We start from the raw sequence: 25,182 nt of genomic DNA, 5'->3' as shown, positions 1-25,182 counted from the left end.
AAATGGGAAACCTCTCTAATGCCAGGAATTCGGTGTCCACACTTGACAGGAGTGATATTCTGAGATACAGGGAGAGGAAACCAGCTAAGGAATCTATGATTCGCTTAGTTACCACCTATGGAAGAAACACTGACGTGTTGTTAAATCGTGTCCGAAGGCATTAGAATATTTTCCTAGCTGATAATAAATTTTCGGATTTCCTTCAGGAGAGATGTCACTTTTCTTTTAGAAGAGGTAGGAATAATAAACTTTCGGATTTCCTTCAGGAGTGATGACACTTTTCTTTTAGAAGAGGTAGGAATTTAGGATCACACTTTAGTCACTATAAACATGGTCCCAGGACTAAGGATGATCCGACACAAACAACCTTGACTGGTGATTTACTTATAGGCTGCGTCACTTGTAGCCACAGTACCCATTGTGGAAAAGTTATGAAATCTAAACAGTTCATCAGCAAAAACACTGGTAATGTGTTTGACATCTCATTTTTTGCTAACTGTGGCACAGATTGGGTCATCTACCTTGCCATATGCACCTGTTCTGTATTTTATGTAGGACAAACCTCCAGACCCCTCAGACTGAGGATATCAGAACACTACAGTGACATGAGAACAAAGGAAATCACTAATGCACTAGATAAACCCTCATTGGGACATAAGAACGCATTATTTAGGTTTATGGTGATTGATATCATTATTGGCAACAAAACCAATAAAGTTGGATTGGCACCAAATACTAAATAACAAAGAAAAGAAATGGATTATAAAGTTGGGTGGCTTATTCCCAATAGGGCTTAATGAGTATTTGTGATTGACCAATTAGCCGAAGACGCACCCACAGGTTGGATTATAAAAGGAAGCAATTGTATCATTGTTCTTTATCACACTGATGAAGGCTATGTATTTTGTTTAGCCAAAACCAAGTCTATTTCCGTTTCCTTATTATGTTTGAGGCTGTTTAGCCATTTAAGCTATTAAATATTATATGCTACAGTTTGCTGGCTCCCTTGTATTTTTTAATAAAAAAATTAGACCACAGTAAATCATTTCAAAACTTTTCCCACCTTTAATGTAATCTATAACCTGTACAATTCAATTGAATAACAAATTTGTTGGGGTAAAATATAAAAAAATTGTACAATACGCTGGTTTCATAAGTGTGCACACCCTTAATCTATTGTTCAAGCACCTTTTGATTTAATTACAGCATTCAGTCTTCGTGGGTAGGAGTCTGTCAGCATGCACATCTTGACTTGGCAACATTTGCCCACTCTTCCTTGCAAAAGTGCTCCAAATCTGCCAGATTGCGAATGCATTTCTTGTGCACAGCCCTCTTCACGTCACCCCACAGATTTTCTATTGGATTTAGGTCTGGGCTCTGGCTGGGCCATTAGAAAACTGTAAATTTCCTCTGAAGCCATTATTTTGTCGATTTTGATGTATGCTTGGGGGTCATTGTCATGTTGAAAGGTGAATTTCCTCTTCATCTTCAGCTTTCTAGCAGACGCCTGAAGGTTTTGGGCCAAAAGTGACTGGTATTTGGAACTGTTCATAATTCCTCCACCTTGACTAAAACCCCAGTTCCAGCTGAAGAAAAGCATTATACTGCCACCACCATGCTTCACCTTGGAGGTGATGTTCTTTTGGTGATGCAAAGTGTTGTTTTTGCACCAAACTTACCTTTGGAATTGTGGCCAAAAAGTTCAACCATGGTCTTCATCAGACCATAACACATTTTCCCACATGCTTTTGGGAGACTTGATGTATTGTTTTGCAAATTTTAGCCAGGCTTAGATGTTTTTCTGGGTAAGAAAAGGCTTCCATCTTGCAACCCTACCCCATAGTCCAGACATATGGAGAATTCTGGAGATTGTCACATGTAGTACACAACCAGTACTTGCCAGAAATTTCTGCAGCTCCTTCAGTGTTGCTGTAGGTCTCTTGGCAGCCTCCCTGACCAATTTTCATCTTGTCTTTTCATCAGTTTTGGAGGGACATCCAATTCTTTGCAACGTCACTGTTGTCCCATATTTTCTCCACTTTTTGGTGATTGTCTTCACTGTGTTCCATGGTATATCCAATGCTGTGGAAATTTATTTGTACCCTACTCCTGAGTGATACCTTTCAACAATGAGATCCCTTTGATTCTTTGTAAGCTCTCCGCAAACCACGGCTTTTGCTGTAGCAGGCAACTGAGTAAATGTCAGGAAAATCCTAGTAGGAGAGCTGAACTTTTTTGGGGGATAATCAGTCTCTTTGTCAGGTGTGTACCCAGGAAGACTAAATGATGTAATTAAATCAAAAGGTGCTTCAACGAAGTATTAGCTTAAGAGTGTGAGCATACAACAAAGTATTAGTTTAAGGGTGTGCACACTTATACAAGCAGCGTATTGTACATTTTTTATTTTTTATATTTTTTCCCCTTAACAGATTTATTTGTTTTTCAATTGAATTGTACAGGTTATAGGTCACAATAAAGATGGGAAAAGTTTTGAAATGATTCATTGTTCTCATTTTTTTATATCACAAAAACCTGGCATTTTACCAGGGGTGTGTAGACTTTTTATATCCACTGTATATTAGGTTGTATTATTGTAACTGATCAAATGTGTGTTTGTCAGAGAACCCTGGGAAGGGTGGAAAGTTTGAAGCTTTTATAGTTTTCAGATGCTGGCACAGATCTTAGCAAAGCTCTGTGTGCGTATTGTACCATAGTCAGGAGACCAGAGGTGATGTAATTCTCTAACCAGCATCTGGTTTCTTTGGAAGTCTCGCAGCAGCACTTTGGAACCTGACAGGATATAGATCTCACACATCCACACAGACCTTATCCGGCTTTTGCTGTGGTACTCAGCATACGTCAGCTTACCTTGTTTAGTAAGTAATTATGGAACAGTAATTCTTAGTCAGGGGCATTTAGTGAGAATAGTTTAGTATTGTTTTGTGCATCTATGAGAAACTATTCTACTGTATTTTTATATCTCTGTGGTTGAAACTTTGTTTGTTGTATTCAGTATTCTCTTGTTTTATTATTTTTCATTAAATATTTTAATACCTTTCATTGTGGCTGGTCCTTTAGAGAATACTTTTAACATTTTGGGAGTACTTATGCTTGTTTTAGTGACACTGTGGCTGTTTCAGAAAGCCTTGTTGCTTTGGTCACACCCTACCATTTGTATTATTAATTTTACACAGTATAATTGGGTACCTAGTGTAAGAGCCTTTGGGTAGCTGACTGGTGGCAGTGTGATTACCTCAGAGTCTGGGCAGAAAGGGTCACAGCTAGTAAATCTTTGCCAACATTTCCCAGGTGTGTGTGAAACTCCAATATAAAAGTGTGTCCGCTACAAGGAACAGGGACACATATTTCCAAAAGGGTCAGTGTGGAGTTTTATCTGGGTCTGGAGAGAGAAAGATAGTCCAGCCCCAGGTCTGGAGTGTGCTCCATGTGTGCTTGTAAGGGAAATTGTGCTTTGGGACACATTTCCAAAAGGGTCAGTGTGGAGTTTTATCTGGGTCTGGAGAGATAGTCCAGCCCCAGGTCTGGAGTGTGCTCCATGTGTGCTTGTAAGGGAAATTGTGCTTTGTGCAGGGAGCTGTATCTGAAAATACTGTGTGAATCCATCTTTGTTCTTGGTGACTGTTCCTCACCGGAGTCAGTGGTGAGGATAGTCTCCTAGATTGCTGGCCCAGTGTAAGGACCCATCACATATTGGTCACAGCTGGGTAGAATATTAATTGAGCTTCAGTAACCGGTGGGCAGTTGTCACTGAAGGTGTGTATACTGTCAGAAACCACAAGGTAAACATACAGAGTAACCGGTGGGCAGTTATCACTGAAGGTGTGTATACTGTCAGCAACCACAAGGTAAATGTACAGAGTTTCATTTTCACAACAGTTTTATTTTTGTTAGTTTAGTCAGGGAAAGCCGGCAAGGATGTCAGCAGAGGATTATAGCAAGCTGACAAAGAACCAGTTGGCCAAGGTGTGCGAAGCTAAAGGACTGGTGCATGCCAACCTGAATAAGAGGAAATGATTTCAGCCTTTGTCACAGCTGCAGCATGGACCAACAACCTGGAAGACAACCAGTCTGTTGATGGGGATGTGCAGTCTTCAGAAACAGGGCAGTTCACCATTTCCTCAGAGGACTTTAAAATACATCTGGAGTTGGAGACTTGAACTGGAGGCCAAAAGACTGGAGAAGCAGGTGAAATTAGAATCAGAAGAGAGACCGTGACATTTGGAGGCTGAAGAAAATGAAAAACAGCACCAGCGTAAGAGGGAGATGCTGACTCTTCAGCAGGGTCATGGAGGTAATGGGGAAGGGAATAACTGAATCCCCCGAAGCAATAAAGGTCAGTAAACTTCTTACCCAGTTTAGAAGGTGATGATTTTGATGGTTTTATTCATGTATTTGAAAGGATATGTAAACAAAATAATGTTGACCAGGGGCTCTTGTTGTGGTTCCTGATCCCCTTACTCCATGGTAAAGCTTGTAACTGCTGTTTTTAAATTGTCTGATACTGATGTTTAAACTATGGTAATGTAAAACAATGTGGAATGTTTTAAATCAACACCTGAAGCTTATGGAAAAATGTTTTGAGCATAGACGCAGGGCAGATGAGTGTTCTGACTGGAGAGCTTCTCAAACAATCTGGAATTATAAGTTTAAGTATATTTCTTGGCACTTTAACTTTTCAGAGTTCTGCATTGCCTTAATTTTTTTGCCTGACTTAATTATTTTATATATTTATTAAAAACGGGAACCAAAAAGAACACAATCACGACAGCCAAAGTCTCCCGTATCAGTCTTTATTTAGTGCACAAAGAAACACAAGCGCTTTCACTATAGCTTCATCAGGTGTAATGAAAAAGCACTACTTAAACACACCTTAAATACAAAAATGATAGTCATGTCACAAAAGCAATTATGCATATATAAGACAATCTTAAAAACATACATATGCATTTCATATCATAAAAAACTTGGAACAGCATGTATAAGACAAAACATACATATACATTTTAAAGCAATCTTCATAGTGATGCATGGTTTATTAAATAAAAACTATTTCCTTAGAGGTTTTGATTTTACCCTCTCTCTAAGTGGTACACTCTCATTTAACCCACTGCCTACATTCGCCCTCATCCTGACAATCCAAGTAGACTCATTCCTCTGTTTTATCCCTCACATCTCCTATTCTAACACTATCAAAAATTCTCCCAGTAACTAAAAACTTAAAGTTGTGCAGAATCTGTATCATGAATATGTTTGCCAAGGCATTAACACAATTGGATTTACTTATGTGATAAATGTTCCCTTATTCTATCTTTAAAAGGCCTGTCAGTCTTACCTATGTAAAATTGACTGCATTTCTGACAATACACAAGATAATACCACATGTTCCATTGTACAAATGACAAAAACAGTAAACTTATACGGCTTCTTCTGATCTGGATGGTAAAAACCTCCCTCTATGTCCACAAACTGACAATTGCATTTACCACACAGTGTAGTACCTATACCTTCCCCAGGACATTCACTAATCCTAGGATAGCACAATCTCATCTTCAAAGATTTACTATTCCTAAACATGAACCTCGGTTCAAAGTCCACATGTCTAGCAACTTCCTCATCTGTAGTAAGAATATTCCAGTGCTTTCTTATTATTGCCATATATTTAGCTACATTAGAAGTATAACATAAAGGGACCTTCAACCTAGCTCCATGTATACCTCTGTTTCTTCCTACAGTCCCTGTATTAGCTGAACTAGGGTTTTTATTAGAGAAGTATGGTTGAGCTCTTGTACCCCTCTCTTTAATCACTGCTGCTACATTGGGTACAACAATATGCTCTTCATAGCCCCTATCACGAATATGGTCCACCTCTATGTTAACATGGTTTTCAAAGTCAGTTTACCTTGCATTCAGCCTAGAGGCCCTATAAATCTGATTTCGTACAACATTTCTAAAGATATAGGGAGGATGTGAACTCTCCCTGTTCAGCAGGTGATTCACATAACATTCTTTCCTATATAGTTTTGTTATAATTTCACCTGTATGTTCCCTAGTAACCTTAACATCTAAAAACTCAATATCAGACACAGAATGATTACAAGTAAAGCATAGATAGCAGGTAGTGTTAAGATATACAAAAAATTCTTGAAACTGCTCATATATACCTCCCCATAAGATAAAAAGGTAATCAACAAGCCTTCTGTAAAACAACACAAACTCTTTACAAGGACCCTGGAGTACATAGTTGAGTTCCCATGCTACAATAACTGCATTGGCATAGCTATTAGCACACACCGTGCCCATAGCTACGCCTTTGCATTGCCTGTAGTATTGTTAGTCAAAAATAAACACATTATGCTCCAGTACTGCTTCTGATAACCTAACAAGCAATTCCATTTTCTGTTGACTGTAATCAGAATAATTCTTCAAATAATTTTACACTCAAGTCCTTCGTGGTTGGGAATCACAGTAAATAGGGAGACAACATCTAAAGTTATAAACATAATTTTCAAATTGTTTTTAGATGTATAACCATACAATTCTTAAAGACACAGATTATGCAATACAGGCCTTAAATGCTTTACAAGAAAAATAGAAACCGTCTCAGTGTTCCAGTTCCTGCCTGAAACAATTGGCCTTAGAGGTGGATCTAACCTATTCTTATGGAGTTTAGGTACCCTGTGTTAAAGGTACAGTAGGTTTAGCAACTAAAAAATAGGAAAGTAAGTAATCATCAATAAACGCCATTTCATGCAAACATTTCAAATACATTTTTATATTGTACATGATTGTAGTCAGTTGTACAAATGTAATTCTCATATAGAAAGAAGCATCTGCTAACATTTCATTCATTTTTATGACATACTTATCCCTATCTAGGACCACAATCCCTGTAATCACAACTACGCAGGTAAAAGCTGCACTCTCTAAAGCCAAAAGTACAGCATCCATGGGATCGGACAACATCCCATGCTGCGTTTTGCACGCACTTCATAACAAACTGGCTCCCCACTTAAGCACCATGTTCAATAATAGCCTCGCATCAGGCTTTGTGCCCACTGAATGGTGCACAGCAACAGATATCCCACTCCACAAAGGGGGAGCCGCCACTGATCCCGGGAACTATCGACCTATTAGCTTCCTGAGCCTGGTCTGCAAGGCCATTGAACGTATCATCATGGAACTCATAAACAAAGACATTGGTAACCTCCAAACTCTGGATTCCACCCAGTTCGGGTTTGTGGAAGGCAGATCATGCCTCCTGAACCTGATCGACTTCTTTGAAGCAGTCACCAAAGCCGTGGATGAGAGTAAGGTGGTTCACACAGCCTATCTTGACCTCGCCAAGGCTTTCGACACCATCCCCCATTCTGGAATTATATAGGTAAACTCACTAAACTAGGTATAAATCCCTACATCACAAAGATGGGTTGCCAACTGGCTCACTGACAGAACCCACACTGTAAAAGTTGCAGATTCCAAATCTGACCTCAAGGCAGCGACCAGTGGAGTGCCAAAGGGTTCCGTCCTGGGATCTCTCCTGTTAGCCTGTACTTCAGAGAAGTAGATACCAAACGCAGAAGGCCTCTGGCTGACTACGTTTGCAGATGACTGCAAACTAGAAGCCATAGTCAAGTCCCCAAATGATGTGGACATCCTACAGAAGGGCCTCACTGAGACAGATGCCTGGTGTCAGAGCCATGGCCTCAAGCTCACTGCCAAAAAGTGCACTGTCATCCCCTTTGGTAAAAACTCTGTACCCATGAACTACCACATAGGCAGCAATCTATTTAACACTGAATGCGCGATAAGAGACCTTGGGACTCAGGTGGACAGTAGTCTCTCCTTTGATAGTCACATCCCCACAGTTGTCAGGAAGTCCTTCTACGTGGCACCCCTCATCATAAAAGGGTTCTCATCCAGGAAAAAAGAGGTCATTGTTCCCCTCTACCCGTCACTCATGTTTAGGAATAGTAAATCTTTGAAGATGAGATTGTGCTATCCTAGGATTAGTGAATGTCCTAGGGAAGGTATAAGTACTACACCGTGTGGTCAATGCAATTATTGTCCGTTTTTGGACATAGCGGGAGGTTTTTACTATCCAGATTAGAAGAAGCTGTATAAGTTTACTGTTTTTGCCACTTGTACAATGGAACATGTGGTATATCTTGCGTATTGTCAGAAATGCAGTAAATTTTACATAGGTAAGACTGACGGGCCTTTTAAAGATAGAATAAGGGAACATATTTATCACATAAGTAAATCCAATTGTGTTAATGCCTTGGCCAAACATATTCATGATACAGATTCTGCACCCAGTTTTAAGTTTTTAGTTATTGGGAGAATTTTTGATAGTGTTAGAATAGGAAATGTGAGGATCTCGAGTCTACCTGGATTGTCAGGATGAGGGCGAATGTAGGCAGTGGGCTAAATAGTGTACCACTTAGACCGAGGTTAAAATCAAGACCTCTAAGGAGATAGTTTTTATTTAATAAACCATGCATCACTGTGAAGGTTGCTTTAAAATGTATATGTGTGTTTTGTCTTATACATGCTGTTCCAAGTTTTTATGATATGAAATGCATATGTAAGCTTTTAAAATTGTCTTGTATATGCATATAGTTGTTACCCTTTTAATTTGTAATTGCTTTTGTCATGTGACTATATCAATTTTGTATTTAAGGTGTGTTTAAGTAGTGCTTTTTCATTACACCTGATGAAGCTATCGTGAAAGTGCTTTTGTTTCTTTGTGCACTAAGTAAAGACTGATACTGGAGACTTTGGCTGTCGTGGTTGTGTTCTTTTTGGTTCCTGTTTTTACTACTATTGTTTCTACGGACACAACCTGTGAATTAGTGGTGGTATTGCTTTTAGTATTTTTATTTTATATATTTGCTGACTTTGTTTTCTCATCTGTTCTGAAACTGTTTTTTCATCCACCCACCCTATTTTTGTGGTGGTATAGTTGGTGGCTTTGCAGTTGCCCACCCCTACTGTAAATTTGATCTGGGACACTCCTCCCAGTCTAGTGTTTATACTATCTGATTCAGAGAGAACATTTGAGAAGGCCAACCCACTTAGGTTCTTAACCTTGAATTGTCTTCTGCTCCTCCTTCCTCTTTACTAACAAAAAAAAAATATCTCTGACTGAGTGTGCTTCTCAGGTGATAAGTATATTTTTTGGCACTTTTCAACTGTTCAGTGTTGAATTTAGTTCAGAATACATTTTGAATAAATTGCATTCATTTAAACTGTATTTGCTTTAATACTGTTACACACTCACGTGCTAGCTTGCACTTGAATTGTTTTTACTGTTTAGCTGCTTTCTGGAAAAAAAAAATTGAAGCTTGTTTCCTGCCTTTCTTGTAACTAGTGTAGTCCAAATACAGATTTGCTGTATCCAGGGCTGTTGGTAAGCTTCTGAGCCCCCCGAGCCTTTCAGTGTTGGAGGGAAGCCTTCTAGCTCATCAGTGGGAGTGGTAAGCACTAGGTAGCCTATCTACTACAAAGAGTGGTTTCTGGCCCAGAAATTGTAGTTTGGCTGTTTGGGCAGTTTTTCCATCTCTTTCAACTTTCTGGTTTAAAAGCCCACATTTGTGCTTGTTTCCTGCCTTTCCTGTAACTAGTCTAGTCCAGATACAGATTTGCTGTACCCAGGACTGTTTGTAAGCTTCTGAACCCCCCCCCCCCCAAGTCTTTCTGGTTGGAGGGAAGCCTTCTAGCTTATCAGTAGGAGTGATCAGCACTAGGTAGCCTATCTACCCCGAGAGGAGTGGTTTCTGGCCCAGAAACTCTAGCTTATTGGCCGTTTGGGCAGTTTTTCCATCTCTTTCAACTTTCTGGTTTAAAAGCTTGCGTTTGTGCTTTCTTCCCACTCTTCCTGTAACTAGTCTAGTCCAGATACAGATTTGCTATATCCAGGTATATTTGTAAGCTTCTGAGCAGTGCCAGAGTTTGCTCTTCAATTTTTCGCTTAGATCTGCTAGTTCTTTCCTCTCCTGCACTTTTACTAACTTATTAGTTTAGCACTCTACCAGACTTCTTGTAGCAATTATTGTAGCACAAAAGTGTTACCAGCACTAAACATTCTACAAGGAAACAGCTCCAGTACTTATTAATGCCCACCCCTCCAGGCATGTCTAAAGGTCAGTTCCCTGTGCTTTCTCCTATTAACCTGGTGAACTTGAGCATCCTGACGCAATATAGCAACTGCCTTATGTACACTGACAACCCTCTCCTCTTACCTTCCAACACTCAGACTTGCAAGAGATGCACTTATATATCCAAATTGGAAGCCATGCACTCTCCAGCTAAGACCGGATAGCTGGTCAAGAGGAGAAGGTCAACACTTGCACCACACCACATGGAGCATATAGCCCTCCAGAACACACACCAGCACTGTCTTCACATAAAAGCACAAACCAAACACCCAACTTCTCTGAGGCTCTCAATAAAAATCTACCCAAACAACAGAGACCTCCAAGGCAGAAACGCACTCGACCACAACACAACAGTAATCATGAGAGACTTAACTCTCCTAAACAGTGTGCCATTCAACCAAAGCCCCTAAGGCAAAACAGCATGCCCAACACACTAGTTATAGGTGACTCAATAGTGAGGCACACTGGTGTCCCACTCACTAGGTTGAATAAGGAGAGAGTAACAGTCAGCTGCCTGTCAGGCGCCAGGATCTGCCATGTAACGCACGCACTCTGATCCCTCAAAAACAGGTACAAATATGACTGTCATTGTACATGTGGGTGTGAATGACCTAAGACGTACCTCCCTGAACTACATGAAAAGAGACATGGAGGAGCTCTCGGATTATGTAGTCCAGGTGGGTATGACCCTAGCTCTGAACCGCATCCTGCCACCACCCAGAATGATACCACAGTACAAGCAGAAAGTGATTGATTTCAACAGTTGTTTAAGTTTCTGGTGTTATTCTAAAGGGACCTAGTATCTGTCTGCTTGGGATGGTATGATTGACAGACCGTGATGCTTTGCCAGAGATGGCCTGCATCTGTCACCCCTGGGTTTCCGGATACTGGCTAAGGCTCTTGCCACCTCTATAGTCCCTTTTTTAGGTGGTGTTCCAAAGACCAAATTACCACCTTAACAGCTACAAACAAATGCAATCTGAGGGTCATGCTGCTCAACGCTAGAAGTCTAAATTGCAAAATGCACTCGCTCAAACCACACCTTAAAATAGAACATTGAAATTTGTGCTGTAAGAGACCTGGTTCAAGGCAGCAAAAAGCACCCTTGCACTACCAGGCTATAACTCATTGCACACCTTTTGGCCCCAGAACTTGGATCGATGCTCCAAAGGCGGTGGTGTTTTCATATTCATAAAGGATGCGCACACCTCAACTCCACGTTCCTAAGCACACTGGAGAGTATTTGGGTCCAACCTAACACTGTCATACTAGTCGACTTGAACTTACCCCTCCATTAATTGGGAAAACTACTCGTGTACCAATACACTTGCCCAAAGCTTTCTGGAATTCATTAATTCCAATGCCCTGGACCAGCTCATTTTTACCCCCACTAGAGGTAGCAGCATCCTTGACCTGGTCATTACTAACATGGGCGACCGTTGCTCTACACCAATCCTCCCTGGTTATATCCGACCACAAACTAATCACCTTGGAAATCCACATCCCTCCCACCCACCTCCACCCCCGTAAAGGTAACCACCATGAAAAACTTCTCCAAAGCTATCTTTGGGCTCCTAAAAACAGAGGTGGCTAACTTCACGGCACCTATGCAAATGGAGAATAGTTGCATGACCGCCGAATCATACACCAGTGCACTGCACGAACACGTACACAAATGCATGGATCTCTCCATACCCAATAGAACCAAGACGCTGTCCTCAAAATGCTCTCCTCAAAAAAAAGAAGCTGATCTGGTGGTTCCCTGCCATAAACTCTACAACAGAAGGAGGAAACTGATGCTGAAACTGATGCTGAATAAGGTGAAGTTTCAAGACTGGAAAAACTCCCTTATCAGCCTCAACAAAAGGTTGATATCCCTCATCAAATCCTCTAAAGCTAGCTATGAAAACAGAATTGCAGGCGATAGTAAAGACAACCATAAGGCCTTCTATAGTTATGTAATGAATCTCCACTGCAGTACCCAGATTTGCTCTGAGGTACTGCACAATGATACCTCCTTTACCAAGCCAACAGATATTGCCAATGCACTGGCCGACAGATTCAGTGCTAACTTTACCCCTCCTCCCCCAAGAACCAATCACAATACCAGTAGATTGCCAGGCACCCAGTATTACTGCTCCACAGGTTAAAACAGCACTGTCCAAGGCCAAGAATACAGCTTCTGTGGGACCTGACAATATCCCCGGCTGTGTTCTACATGAACTACAGAGTGAACTGGCACCTCACCTATGTGCCCAGTTCAGTCAGAGCCTCACCTCAGTCTTTATCCCTACTGAATGGCGCACTACTACAGTCCTCCCTCTCCACAAGGGAGGAGCGACTACAGACCCTGGGAACTATCGCCCCATTAGCCTGACGAGTCTGATATGCAAAGCTATGGAACGCATCATTATGGACCTAATAAACAAGGATATAGGGAATCTCCAAACTCTGGATCCTACACAGTTTGGTTTTGTGAAGGGTAGATCATGCCTACTAAACTTGGTTGACTGCTTTGAGTCAGTCATCAGAGCTATGGATGAAGGCAAGGTGGTTCATGTAGCCTACCTTGATCTGGCCAAGGCCTTTGATACCATTCCCCACTCAGGAATCATAGAAAAACTCACTAAGCTTAGCATCAACCCCTACATCACTAGGTTGGTTGCAAACTGGCTCACTGGTAGAACCCACGGTGTGAAAGTAGCTGACTCCAAGACAGACTGTCGACCAGTCACGAGTGGAAACCCACAGGGTTCAGTCCTGGGTCCTCTCCTGTTTGGTATCTGTCTCTGATGTCCAGGCCAACACAAAGGGACTCTGGCTGACAAAGCTCACAGACTATTGCAAGTTGGGAGCTATTAACTCCCTAAGTGATGCTGACATCCTACAGAAAGGCCTCAATGAGACCAACTACTGGTGCCAGAACCATGGCCTTAAGCTCAATGCCAAAAAATGTCATCACCCCCTTGGGGAAAAACCCAGTTTTTTTGAATTGCCACATCAATGGTTCTCCACTGAACACAGAAGGCGTTATAAGAGGTCTAGGAACACAGTTTGACAGCAACCTCTCTCTTCACCACCGCATTGCCACTGTGGTCAGTAAGTCCTATGTGGCACATCTCATTACTAAGGGTTTTGCATCCAGGAAGAAAGAAGTCATTGTCTCCTTGTAGTCTTCCCTCTTTAGGCCAATCAGAGTACAATGCTCCATTTGGCATGTACCTCACTAAACACCTGCAACTGGAGAGGCCACAAACGTACCTCACAAAGAGGATCCTAGGCCTTAACCATTTGTCCTATATGGACAGACTCAAAAAAACCTCCAGCTATTCTCTACCTCATACCACCTACTTAGAGGCGATCGCTGCTCGACTTACAAAGCCATGTCTGACCCAGCTCTGTTAGAAATGTTACATCTAAAGAAATCCCAATCCCTCGCACCACATGCTCCAGAGACATCAGCCTCATTACCACAATAAACAGAACATGCTGGAGGGACACATTCATAACCCAGAGACTGCCCATGCTGTGGAATAGACTTCCCATACATGTCAAGCAGAGCACCTCACTGGCCCTCTTCAAGAGGAATCTTGAGTGGATGGGAAATAGAAAATTCACCCAGGGGAGCACTACAGTGGCTCTACTCGACAGAGGAAATAGGAACTAAGTTTTTGGTGGCACAATGCCAGGATAATCCTATGGGCTAGGCTTGTAAAGGCTCCAGGGCCATTAGCCTAGTACACGCCTATGAACCCATTATATTGCTGAGTTAAGTACTTATTTTTATGGGTGGGTGTCAGGTCACCACTTCTGAAGGGCTGGCAAACCTTTTGGTGAGGGAACAAGCCCTTAGCACTTTGCCTGAGGACACGAAAATTTGGTCAGCAGACCAGGAGTGTGAATGTGTAGATGAGCTGATGAGAACAGTGGGATCTCTACGTAGCAAGCAAGGCATCACTGCATAAAAAAAGTATACCCAGCACTGGCAGCATAATCACCCCAATGGAGTATACCAGTAACAGGGGAAGCCACTAATTCAAGTACACGGGCAAGACCAAGGGTTAGATGTTTTAAAGGGACAAGCCCAGCGTGTAAAATTTGGGCCCACATTACAGCTGACCAAGGTCACGCCTACTTTACCATGTCACTCACATTCCCATCCCCAGTGTCATTTTTCTGTTAAATATCCTGTATATCTTCAATTGCAGTCCTGTTTTGGCTCCCAGTGTCAACTACACTTTGATTTTATGGTCCTATCGAAGAAAGTCCAGATTTTTGCCTCATATTTTTGGTCTGTTTTTCATAAAATTGTGGGGGTTTTTTTGCCGGATTAGTTTCAAATCATTAATGAATGACATTAGAAAATAATGACAGACATTTCACTTTCTGATTTCATACCCTTCAGAAAATTCAAGCTAATGCAAAATCTGTTATTCTATTAACTTTCTAAGTTTGTAAGAGCATTTTAAAAATGTCTGGATTTCTGGCTCTGAGGCTGAGAGGTATGGTAAAGTTCCTCCTGCTTTGCAACTACTCTGTACATTAATATCATTCACTGTGGTTTGTTTCTATAGTAACCACAATGAACGAGCTTTGTAGAAAAAAAAAAAACTTTTGCTGTTCGAAGCTGTTGTTCCCCTCATTATTTTAGGCTTGGTCCAAATTTCTTGATCTAAGAGGCTGAGAGGTATGGGTAAGGTTCCTCCCCTGCTTTGCAGCGACTCCCTAAATTAATAATTTAGTTTTTAGAACAATCGTCCATTGTAATTTGTTTCTGTAGTAACCGCAATAAAAATCTATGTAAAAAGAAACTGTTACTGTCCAGGCCTGTTGAAAAGCAATTACTAGTACAACATGTGTATCTATTCTTGGTATTTTGCCCAACCCAACCTGGTTTTAGGCTATGTACAGATTTCTTGCTATAAGAAGGAGAGATGTGGTATAAATGCCTTGTTGTATAAGTGGTTACTAACTGCTCTTTATAGTACAACTTTGGTTTTACACCGATCATTCATTGTGGTTCATTTCTATAGTGACCACAGTGAATGATCAAAAACAATTTTTTAATGTCAGGAGCACTGACCAGTAAAACATCTGTCCCTATTTTTTGTTCTTTTGAGCTCCCCCCTTATTTTAGGCTGTGTTAAGAGGATGAGAGGTATGGCATGGACTCTCTCAACTGTACATGATTTTCACAGAATGTCCAGACTTTTGCCCTCATATTCTGGGTCCATTTATCATAAAATTGTGGTTTTCCTGGCAAATTAGTGGCCAAACCAGCACAGACTGAAGTTAGAAACTAATGAGTCATTTCAGTTTCAGACTTCATACACTTCAGAAAATGCATGCCAATGCCAAACCTGTTCTTTCAAATTTCTAAGTTTGTACAAGCAATATTTAAAATGTGTCCCTATTTTGGGGCCCCTGGTCCTACTTTTATTTATGGTATTTGTTTTGCCAAACGCCTTTATGGAATTATCACTTGTAACACATGCAAATTTGCATTCATATAAAAGTAATCAAACATAGCAAACATTATGCATCTTATAGCCTTAACATAATATGTTTTCTAAGTAATGAAAGATTTTGTTGCTATTGCTGAAGAATGTTGCTGCTTTGTACATCTGTGCCACTGTTAGCCAGTAAGTTAACTACATCCAAGTGTTTTAAAAATGTATTTATTTAGTTATTTTGGTGCATTTCAGTTAAAGGAAGCAAAAATAACCCATTAGTGTAAAGGAAGCTATAAAGTCATAAAAGCTGTGTTTCTCAATTAATTCATGTTGCATTAACAGAAGTGATGATTTGTGGCACATTTCTGATAGATGTCTAGGTTGTGAATGTATTACCGTTTGCAGTATGCACTTCGTTTGGCTTTTTGATTTAGAATACAAGAAGATAACATACATTGCACAAGACAAAGGATCCAGTTTACACCTAATGTCCCCGTTAGTTCAACAGACTTGTAGAATTACTCTGATGTAAACATATCTTACACTTGAAGTGTGGACAATCTTTAACAGCTAATGACTGTAAATGTTGGCATAAGAAAACGTAATTTTTATGTACATCTTACATTGCAGGTTTGTAATTTGCATTGCCATTAGCATAAGGAACAGTAGACTGCAGAAATGTATCACTAAAAAAATCAGAACAGTGTGCGTCTTGTATAAGTGAGTGCAATTAGCATTGCATTTGTATGACTGCTTCTTTGACTCTGTATTATGAGGACAGTTTACATATTTGTCAGTAAATGAAATTACTTCAGATAACTTATTGACATTGTTCTGTGAACTTTTACCCATAACCAAACATGTAAATGTGGTGAACCACAAAGCTGAATTAGGAAATCTGTAGGCCTAGTCAGTTATGAATCCGGAGGGCTGTAAAGTGATGTAACCAAATGAGTGACAGAATTAGTTAACCTGACACTGGAAGTGTTAAGCTCAAATGCTGGGATCTGACTGTATTAGCCTTAATTTCTCACGCCACATAATGTTTTTTCGACTGGAGTCTGTGTACGTAATAAAGGATTTTCAACTGGAAACAGACTGCCTACCCTGTTTAGATTACTTTTGAATACTTAAATGTGAAGTTGTTCAATCTTGCCTTCATTCTGACTGATGTGTTCAGAGCCGATCCTCAGCTCCGAGTCAGCCAAATTGTAAGGCCGAAAACCCTATCCCACAATGCACCTCTACCTTCCCCAGTGCGTTTTCCTACAGCTCATGCCGTTTGAGAGAAGTTTTGTCTTTTTCTTTTTAGATAGAATAACTTTTGTTAGAGTTTGAGAATTTTGAGTGTTATAGCATAGACTATCCTTTTTTCGGGTTCTGCTCTTCTAGTTTAAAATAATATAAGAATCTTGTGTTGTTTTTTCTGGGCATTTGGCTCTGTTGATTCTGTTTCTCTTAACAGGTAGGCTTAATTTCCCTATCCCTTAAGCCGAGTTTGGCTTTTGTCAAATTTTTTTTTTTTGATAGCCGGTTAGGCTTATTGCCGAGTAAGGCTCTTTTTTGCGTTGTTTATCTTCAGCCAGTTAGGAGGTTTTCCTGTAACTGCAGCTTCACCCAAGTTAGGCTTTTCTTTGTTGTATTTGTAGCCGGTTAGGCTTAGATTGTGTGCTGTTGCTAACCTTTCATTGGTTGAGTGCTATTTCATTGCTGTGATTTTACTGTGCCAGTATGTCTGAAAAAGCCAAGTCAGGGTTTAAGAAGTGCCCTAAGTGTAATCAGAAGATATCAATTACCGATGGCCACACTACATGTGTCTACTGTTTGGTAGAAATGCATCTCCAAGAGGTTTGTTCCATTTGCCATGGATTCAGTGCTAGGGTTTTGGCAGAAAGGGAAAAGGAAGCTGGTCGAACGTGGATTGATTTGTCTGCTTTCCAGTCAGACTTTGATACTGCTCCAGGGAAACCAAAACCTGTGTCTTTGCCTTCCTCCTCTGTGAGTTTGGATCCGAAGGGCTCCGGTTCCGAAAGTCTCCAAGAAGGTTCTTGTATCGGCTCCGCTGTCTTCGGAACCGACTATACAGGTTGTCGGTAGGAGCCCGTCCCCAGTCTTGCAACTGGTATCTCCTACATTGAGATCCCCGATTCTGGGCTCGCAGGCTCCGTCTGTAGCTTCCTCTCGGGCTTCCAGACTTTTTGATTCAGATGTGGATCGTGTGGTACGGAGACTGTTACAGGATTCAGCGCTAGCTAAAATTCTGTTGGCTTCAACTCCGGCAGCTTCACAACCAACAAAGTCTTCTCCTATGATTTCTGCTCCTCCTCCGACTCGAACCAAGACTTTGGAGCTGGAAGAGGCCATTCAATCATTTGTGGAACTGTCTGTTCAGACACTCACTTCAGACCAGCCGGCACCGACAACCCTGATGTCCTCTGTTCCGGCAGCTGAATCTGAGAGCAGACACTCTCCCGTCGGTTCTGGGGAGGGGAGTCGAACCGATACATCGGTTCAGACTCCCCCCTTGGGGTTTCGGCGCAGATGAGTTTGGCTCCTACCTCTGTCTCGGAGCCAGCGGTTCTAGTGCAGGAGGAGTCTTCGGACCTGGGTGCTTCCTCGCATAGGAGCCATGGTGCCTTCGATGCCATGCGAAGGGTTTTGTCCCCACAGGACAGCCACTACCTCTGAAATGGCCACATCCTCCCAAAAAGCACCAGAATCTTCTTGGTCACTGCAGACCCACCGTAAGCGTAGAGACCCGGAGCCTCAGGAAGCCCCATTGGGGGAACCCTGCTCTTCAGAGACCTCCCCAGAAATTCCCACCAAGGAGGCCCCTCAGAAGAGGTTATGTAAGAGGAGACATTTGGATTCCCCTCGGGAATGCATCACGTGCGACACTGATTTGGAGGAATCTGAAGGGAACCCAAAGTCCCCCTCTGAGGATATCTCCTTTGCGGATATCCTAGAGATCCTTAAGCATAGTGGTGACTGGCAGCCCGTTAACCCTACCGAGGATGATTCGGTGCTCCTGAAGGCATTTGGGTCTCGACCCTCCACCTCTTGGGGTTTTTCACCCTTCGATGAGTTGATGGATCTTTTGTCTCTAAGGGCGTGGGAGTCACCAAATTTTATGGAGCCTGTCCCTAGGGGGCCCAATAAATACATTTCAGCTCCTCATGACAAGTCTTTCTTATCCAAACCCATACCTGTTAATGCCATGGTGGTTGCGGCAGCCACTAAGAAAGAGATGTCGGAGACCTCTGTCTGTCCATCTTCCTAATAGGGAACCTAGGATCATGGACAGGTACGACAAGCGCATGTTCAGTTTAATGACCTTTGCTCTTCGGTCCTTGAACTATCTAATCCATTTCACGTGGCTTCAGAGAGATCTCCTGAAAGAGCTAGGACATGCTCTCCCGGGTGCAGTAGCCAATTCAGTGGCGGACAAAGTGAAGTCTCAGCTTGCTACCCTCAGTTCTGTCGTTAACTCTTCCATGCGCCTCGTATCTTATGCGGCTGATGGGACGAGTAGGGCAACAGGTACAGGACTTTCTCTGCGGAGACATTCCTGGATGCTCTTATGTTCCTTTGCGGAACCTTTCAAGTAGTCATTTGTGAATGCCCCTTTTGATGGTTCTTCATTGTTTGGACCAAAATTTAGAGACTCTCACCAGATGTGAGCAAGACTGTAAGACTCTATCTGCCATAGGAGTCCGTTTTTCCACCCCTACTAGACCTTACCCTAAAGGTCAACAGGAAGGAAAGATGTGGTTCCACAAAGCCCAAGGAGCCTTTCCAAACTCAAGAGGTGAAGCCTCCTCCAGGAGCAGAGGAGGGGGTAATGATGGAAGACTACACCTATGTGGCAGAGGATGTCCGTAAAACCAGGGTGACAGGGATCAGTTCCTTAGCAAACCCTATCAGTGCTCCTGAAGGAAGGCCCGACTGTCCTGCTCTGGAGGCAGTCGGGGAACATTTGTCTTTGTACCTAGGCACCTGGCTAAAAATCTCAGAAGACCGATGGGTACAAAATGTTACATCCATAGGCTGTTTCATCCCCTTCCATACCCAGCCCAGACCAACAAAAGGAATCCCGGACGTTCCACCCAGTCTACGGGATGTGGCAATGGTAGAGGTTCAAAAACTATTACAAAAGAGTCCTCCAACCAGTCCCAGCAGACCAGCAAGGATTCAGAACTTACTAAAGTTTTTTTGGTGCCAAAGAAAACAGGGGACTGGAGACTAATTTTGGACATACAGCAGACTCAACAAATATGTAGTCAAGACAAAGTTCCGGATGGTCACGCTTCAGTCCGTACTTCAGTTTCTAGGGAAGGACAATTGGATGTGCTCACTAGATCTTCAGGATGCGTACTACCACATCAAAATGGCCAGGCCATCCAGAGATCATCTACGCTTCAGGCTGGGAGCCAGTCACTTCCAGTTTTGGGCCCTGCCCTTTGGTCTCACTACAGCCCCCAGAGTGTTCAAATGTATGGCAGTGGTCATGGCTCACTTGAGACATCTAGGAATCTGGGTGTTTCCGTATTTGGACGACTGGCTCCTCACTGCACCCACCAGGCATCAGCTTATCTGGGCAAGGGACACTGCCTTAGATCTATGTTATCAGCTGGGCATTACGATAAATTCAGAAAAGTCTGCTTTATTGCCATCGCAGCGTACAGTGTTTTTATAGGAGCAGACTTAAACACAGTCAACATGTCTTTAAAGCTTCCTTCAGAAAGAGTGCTCACCCTACGACAACAGATTGTGGCTCTTCTGTCAAAACACAAAGCACCAGCATCGCAGATTCTCAAGTTGCTCGGCAGCATGGCAGCAGCTATCATTGCAGTACCTCTGGCGAGATCTGTCATTCGTATTCTTCAGTGGCTGCTATTCACACAGTAGACATTTCAGGACTTGCCAATGAATCACCCAGTTCTGATAACCAACGCTTGCAAGAACGATCTTCATTGGTAGCTAACGTCCGAGTTGGTGACCATGGGACATCCCTTTGTCCTCCCGGCTCCAATTGCAATGGTGACCACGGACGCCTCCCTGATCGGGTGGCGGAGGGGGCATTATCAGGGACAAGACAGCCCAAGGTACATGGCAGGTTCACAAGGCTCATTTGCACATCAACGTCCTAGAGATGAGCGCGGTTCTCTTAGCGTTGCAGTCCTTCCAAGACTCTCTTCCTCTGGGCACGATTGCAATTCAGTCAGACAACATGTCCATAGTCTGATATATAAACAAACAAGGAGGAACCAGATCTTATCCCCTATGTGGAGAGGCTCTAAGATTGTGGAAATGGGCAGAGTCCACCCAGCACTTTCTGATTGCATTTCCCTGGGATGTGCACTGCTGTGTAATGGCGGACAAGCTCAGCAGGGCAATTCTGTTGCCTCATGAGTGGTCCCTCAAGAACGAAGTAGCGGAAATGATCTTCCGCAGATGGGGCCAGCCTTGCTGCGACCTCTTTGCTTCTCCCACAAACACCAAATGCAGCAACTACTTTGCCCTGATCCCTCAACAGGGACAATCCCCGAGGAATGCGCTCGTACACGATTGGCCTCCGGGACTCCTTTATGCCTTCCCTCCCTTTCCTCTGATTCCCAAAGTTTTGCAGAAAGCCAGTTTTGTGGGCAGGACACTTATCTTAATAGCCCCATATTAGCCTCATCAAATCTGGTTCCCCTTTCTGAAGCCTCACCTAGTAGAAGAGCCTTGGCTCCTGGACCCAGTGCCAGATCTTTTGACCCACTCATCAGGAGCTCTTCACCCTCCTCTTCGGTCCACCAAACTGACAGCTTGGCTGCTCCAATTCTCAGAATTGCTAGGTTCCAAAAATTATCAGCAGAAGCTCAACATATTCTGTTATCCTCACACAAGTCTTCAACCAGGAAACTATATCCCTTTTTGGCCTCCATTTCGAAAATCCTGGAGTTTTTGACCAAAACTGTTCAACGAAGGAGCTGCAGCAGCCACCATTCGGGTACAACTGACTGCTATATCTAATTTCCATATAGGTGAATCTGGGAATGGTATTATGTCTAACAAGTTGACGAAGACCGTTTAGAAAGGTGCTATGCACTTAAAACCACTGATTAGATCTCCTACCGCCACATTGAATTTGAATCTAGTTCTATCAAAGATTATTCTCCCGCCCTTTGAACCTGCTTCTTCTTGTGAGCTGAAATATCTTTCTTGGAAGACCATTTTCTTGGTGGCCATTACTTCAGCTCGTAGAATTTCTGAGTTGCAAGCCCTTTCAATTAAGCATCCGTGTCTGATATTCCACAAAGATAGGGTCTCCCTCAGGATGAATCCATCATTCTTAACCAAAGTTTGTTCTGAATTCACCCTTAACCAGGCAATTGACTTACCTGTTTTCTTCCCCAGTCACTCTAACCAGTTGGAATATATGCTTCACAAACTTGACGTCCATAGACAACTTTGTTTCTATTTGGACAGGACAAAAAATTATAGAAGAACTGATCAGTTTATCTCCTCCTCAGAGTCCAGAAAAGGACTCTAAAGTTACCTTATTGAATTGGCTTTCTTATTGTGCATATCCTTTATTTACCATGAGGCAGACATTTCTTTACATGACAAAGTCAAAGCTCATTCAGCCAGAGCTGTTTCTACTGCCATAGCCTTTTTGGCCAGACTACCCATTGATTCTATTTGTGCAGCTGCTTACATGGTCAAAGCCACATACCTTCATATCTCACTACAGGGTAGATAAGGCCTCTAGGGGCAGAGCTTCATTTGGGTCTGCTGTCCTTAGACTGGTACTCCTCTGAGCCACCCAAGTTTATGGTGCTGGGGACGCTACCTATTAGTCAGAATGAAGGCGAGATTGAACAATTTCACAAAGAAATTATCTACTTACCATGACGTTCCATGTGAGGAGTTGTTCTCGCCTTCATTCTTATTACCCTCCCACCTACCCCCATCCAATGTCTGGAAGTTGGAGAGGCTTATACGTTGGTTTTGGTTCTCCTGAGGAGTTTCCTCTCTATAGTCATCTCTAGATTTCCCTGAAATCTGGGGTAGGTTTTATGCTAGTTGGCAGCAGACAAGGTCTGGTGAAGGTAGAGGTGCATTGTGGGATAGGGTTTTCGGCCTCGAGCTGTTTGAGACCTCGAGCTTTGCAATTTGGCCGACTCTGAGCCGAGGATCAGCTCCGAACCCATCAGTCAGAATGAAGGAGAGAACAACAACTCACATGGAACGTTGTGGTAAGTACATAACTTCTTTTTCTGTACAATAATTAAAATTATATATTTATTATTTTTTTGACTTAGGACGAGTTTGTTTGCCACTTCTACTACCATTATCTGATCTGATTAATATACAGCGATTAACTAGATATATATGGATTGAAAATCTTCCACACACAGAAGTTTCTTGCACTGTTTTGAATGTTTTCTTTACTGACTGTCTTGTTAGGATTAATGTTTTGCAGACAGTTTAAGTACTGTCCCAGTCTTTCTGTGATGGATAAAATAAGGGCAAAATACAGCATGCATAGTTGTCATATCATGGGAAATCCAGTCCAGTTATTTTTTCTCAATATGGTGGTGATCACATCATGTTAAAATGTGATTTTCGTTGTCATACCAGAGTAGCTGTAGTCCTCCATGATTATCCTTTGTAGTGTTTTTCTTAATAAAACTGAAGTCCTGCTATGCAGCTGTAGAATTTGTAATGTGTTCATCATAAATAACAAGTCTGAACTAACCTCTTCAAATCATTTGTCTTTGTGGCAGAGTTCTTGTTTGCACATGGAAGCATAAGGCACTTCCATAATGCATTCTGGGTAATGTTATGGTAGCTTGCTTTCCGAATAGAGCTGGCTGTGGTAGTTTTTGAGTCTTTGTCCTCAAAGTCCACTAAGTATCTATTACTCAGTGTCAGATGTATAGCATGTCCTTTGGTTGTCGTTAGTGAGGTCTCTTGTTGCTGTATTGTCTCATCAGCTTTATTGGTAGCAGCTTAAAATGCTGAGAACAAGTCACTGCAGTAATTTTAGATAGATATTTTTGACAAATAATCCCAAGTGCTATTGTGAGAAATACCTTATTTGTGGTACAGAGCATTGTGTTCTGTGAGACATTTTGCAGCTTTAGTTTGCTAAGATGCATATTTTTATTGAGAGTAAACAATTTAAGTTTAACTAGGATTACCACCTGTCCCACTTTGCGAGGGACAGTCCCCCTTTGGGAAGTTGTGTCCTGCAAAAAAAATTGTAAAACTGGCAAAAGTCCTGAGATAATAGGAGAAAATGATTTCCTATATTTTATGTAATAGTTGCATAGAACAGTTATTCTGTATCTGAAACACCTAAATGTTATAAGAAACAGAATAAGCCACTAAAATGCTACAAGAATAAGCTTTTATTTAGGCAAAGAAGTGAAGTTCTGTCCTTTGTACTGGCCGTGGATATGTTTCCACCTGCCATATATGACGTTTGTACCACTAATGTCCCATTTTGGGCATTTGAAAAGCTGGCAACCCTAAGTTTAACTGTTATTTGTGTACTGTGCTAGTAGAATTTAAATAACATATATTTGTTCTGATACGGGATTATTACTGCTTTAATGACATTTGCTGCGGCAGTAAATATTGATCATTTTAAGGCGAACTGGCTTCATCGTGAAACTGTATCTATATGAATGGAATTTGTTGAGATTCTAATTTATTTTTATTTGTCCAATGGATAGTTGGGCTGATCAGGAATTCTTTTCAGCCTTAACCCGAGTCATTTAACACTTACACTAATTTGTGTTTAGGTTCACAAAGGTCTTATTCAGGTGGGTTAATATAAAGTGTGTGAGTGTATAACTGGAGAGGAATTTGACTTAAGAATGTACTTTTTAACAGTTATGAATTCTAAATTTCTAGCTACTTGAAGGCATTACTGAATGAGTAGATGCTGTTTGTTACACATAAAAAGGATTTGAAATGGAATGTTTGTTCTGTAACCGACTTTGGGTAATGCAATGACTTGTAGGCCATTTTATAATTTCTTTTATGGAATTGTACTTGTTTTCTTTCTTTTTATTTTCCCAATATAGGAAAATATTATCCAATTCCATTGTGCTCTGGAATAAAAGCAAGTATTTAATGTATATTTTTCAAAAGATCTTGAAAGTTATAGTGACGTAGTGTTTTCATGTCATGTAGTAAGATGAATAGACTCAGATGTTCCACCAAGACAGGAGGAAAATGGATGCTATAGCTGTAATTTGATTGCCTTGAATAGTTGAATTGGAAGTTGTTAGAGTAACTTGAAATACAGTTCATTGGATGACAACCTAAAATTTGAGAGCAAATAAAAAATGTAAGTGTTTAAGATATTATTTGCGTCAGAGCTGAAGAATACTGGCAAAGTTTAGGTGAAATATGCCAACAGATGCAGAATGGAAATAATGTATGAAGGAGGCTTCTAATAGTGCAGTGCTCTATAGAACATGCTTTGTGAAGATTTAGGAAAGAAGTTATGAAACGGTAAAAATTGTAAAGATGGATGTTAATGCAGGATC

At 41.7% G+C, this 25,182-nt stretch overlaps 2 protein-coding genes across 5 annotated transcripts in view; both read left to right on the top strand.

Annotated features, from left to right (window-relative positions):
• Window positions 1-25,182, top strand: part of CLK3 (CDC like kinase 3) — a 1,797,083-nt gene that overhangs the window by 994,882 nt on the left and 777,019 nt on the right. The gene's annotated exons all lie outside the window — the stretch shown is intronic.
• Window positions 1-25,182, top strand: part of EDC3 (enhancer of mRNA decapping 3) — an 886,050-nt gene that overhangs the window by 140,196 nt on the left and 720,672 nt on the right. The gene's annotated exons all lie outside the window — the stretch shown is intronic.

The sequence above is a fragment of the Protopterus annectens genome, chromosome 7.part0 (assembly GCF_019279795.1).
Source record: "Protopterus annectens isolate FY-2018-M chromosome 7.part0, PAN1.0, whole genome shotgun sequence".
NCBI classification, from domain to species: domain Eukaryota; kingdom Metazoa; phylum Chordata; order Ceratodontiformes; family Protopteridae; genus Protopterus; species Protopterus annectens.
This window is presented reverse-complemented; position numbering and strand designations above follow the sequence as displayed.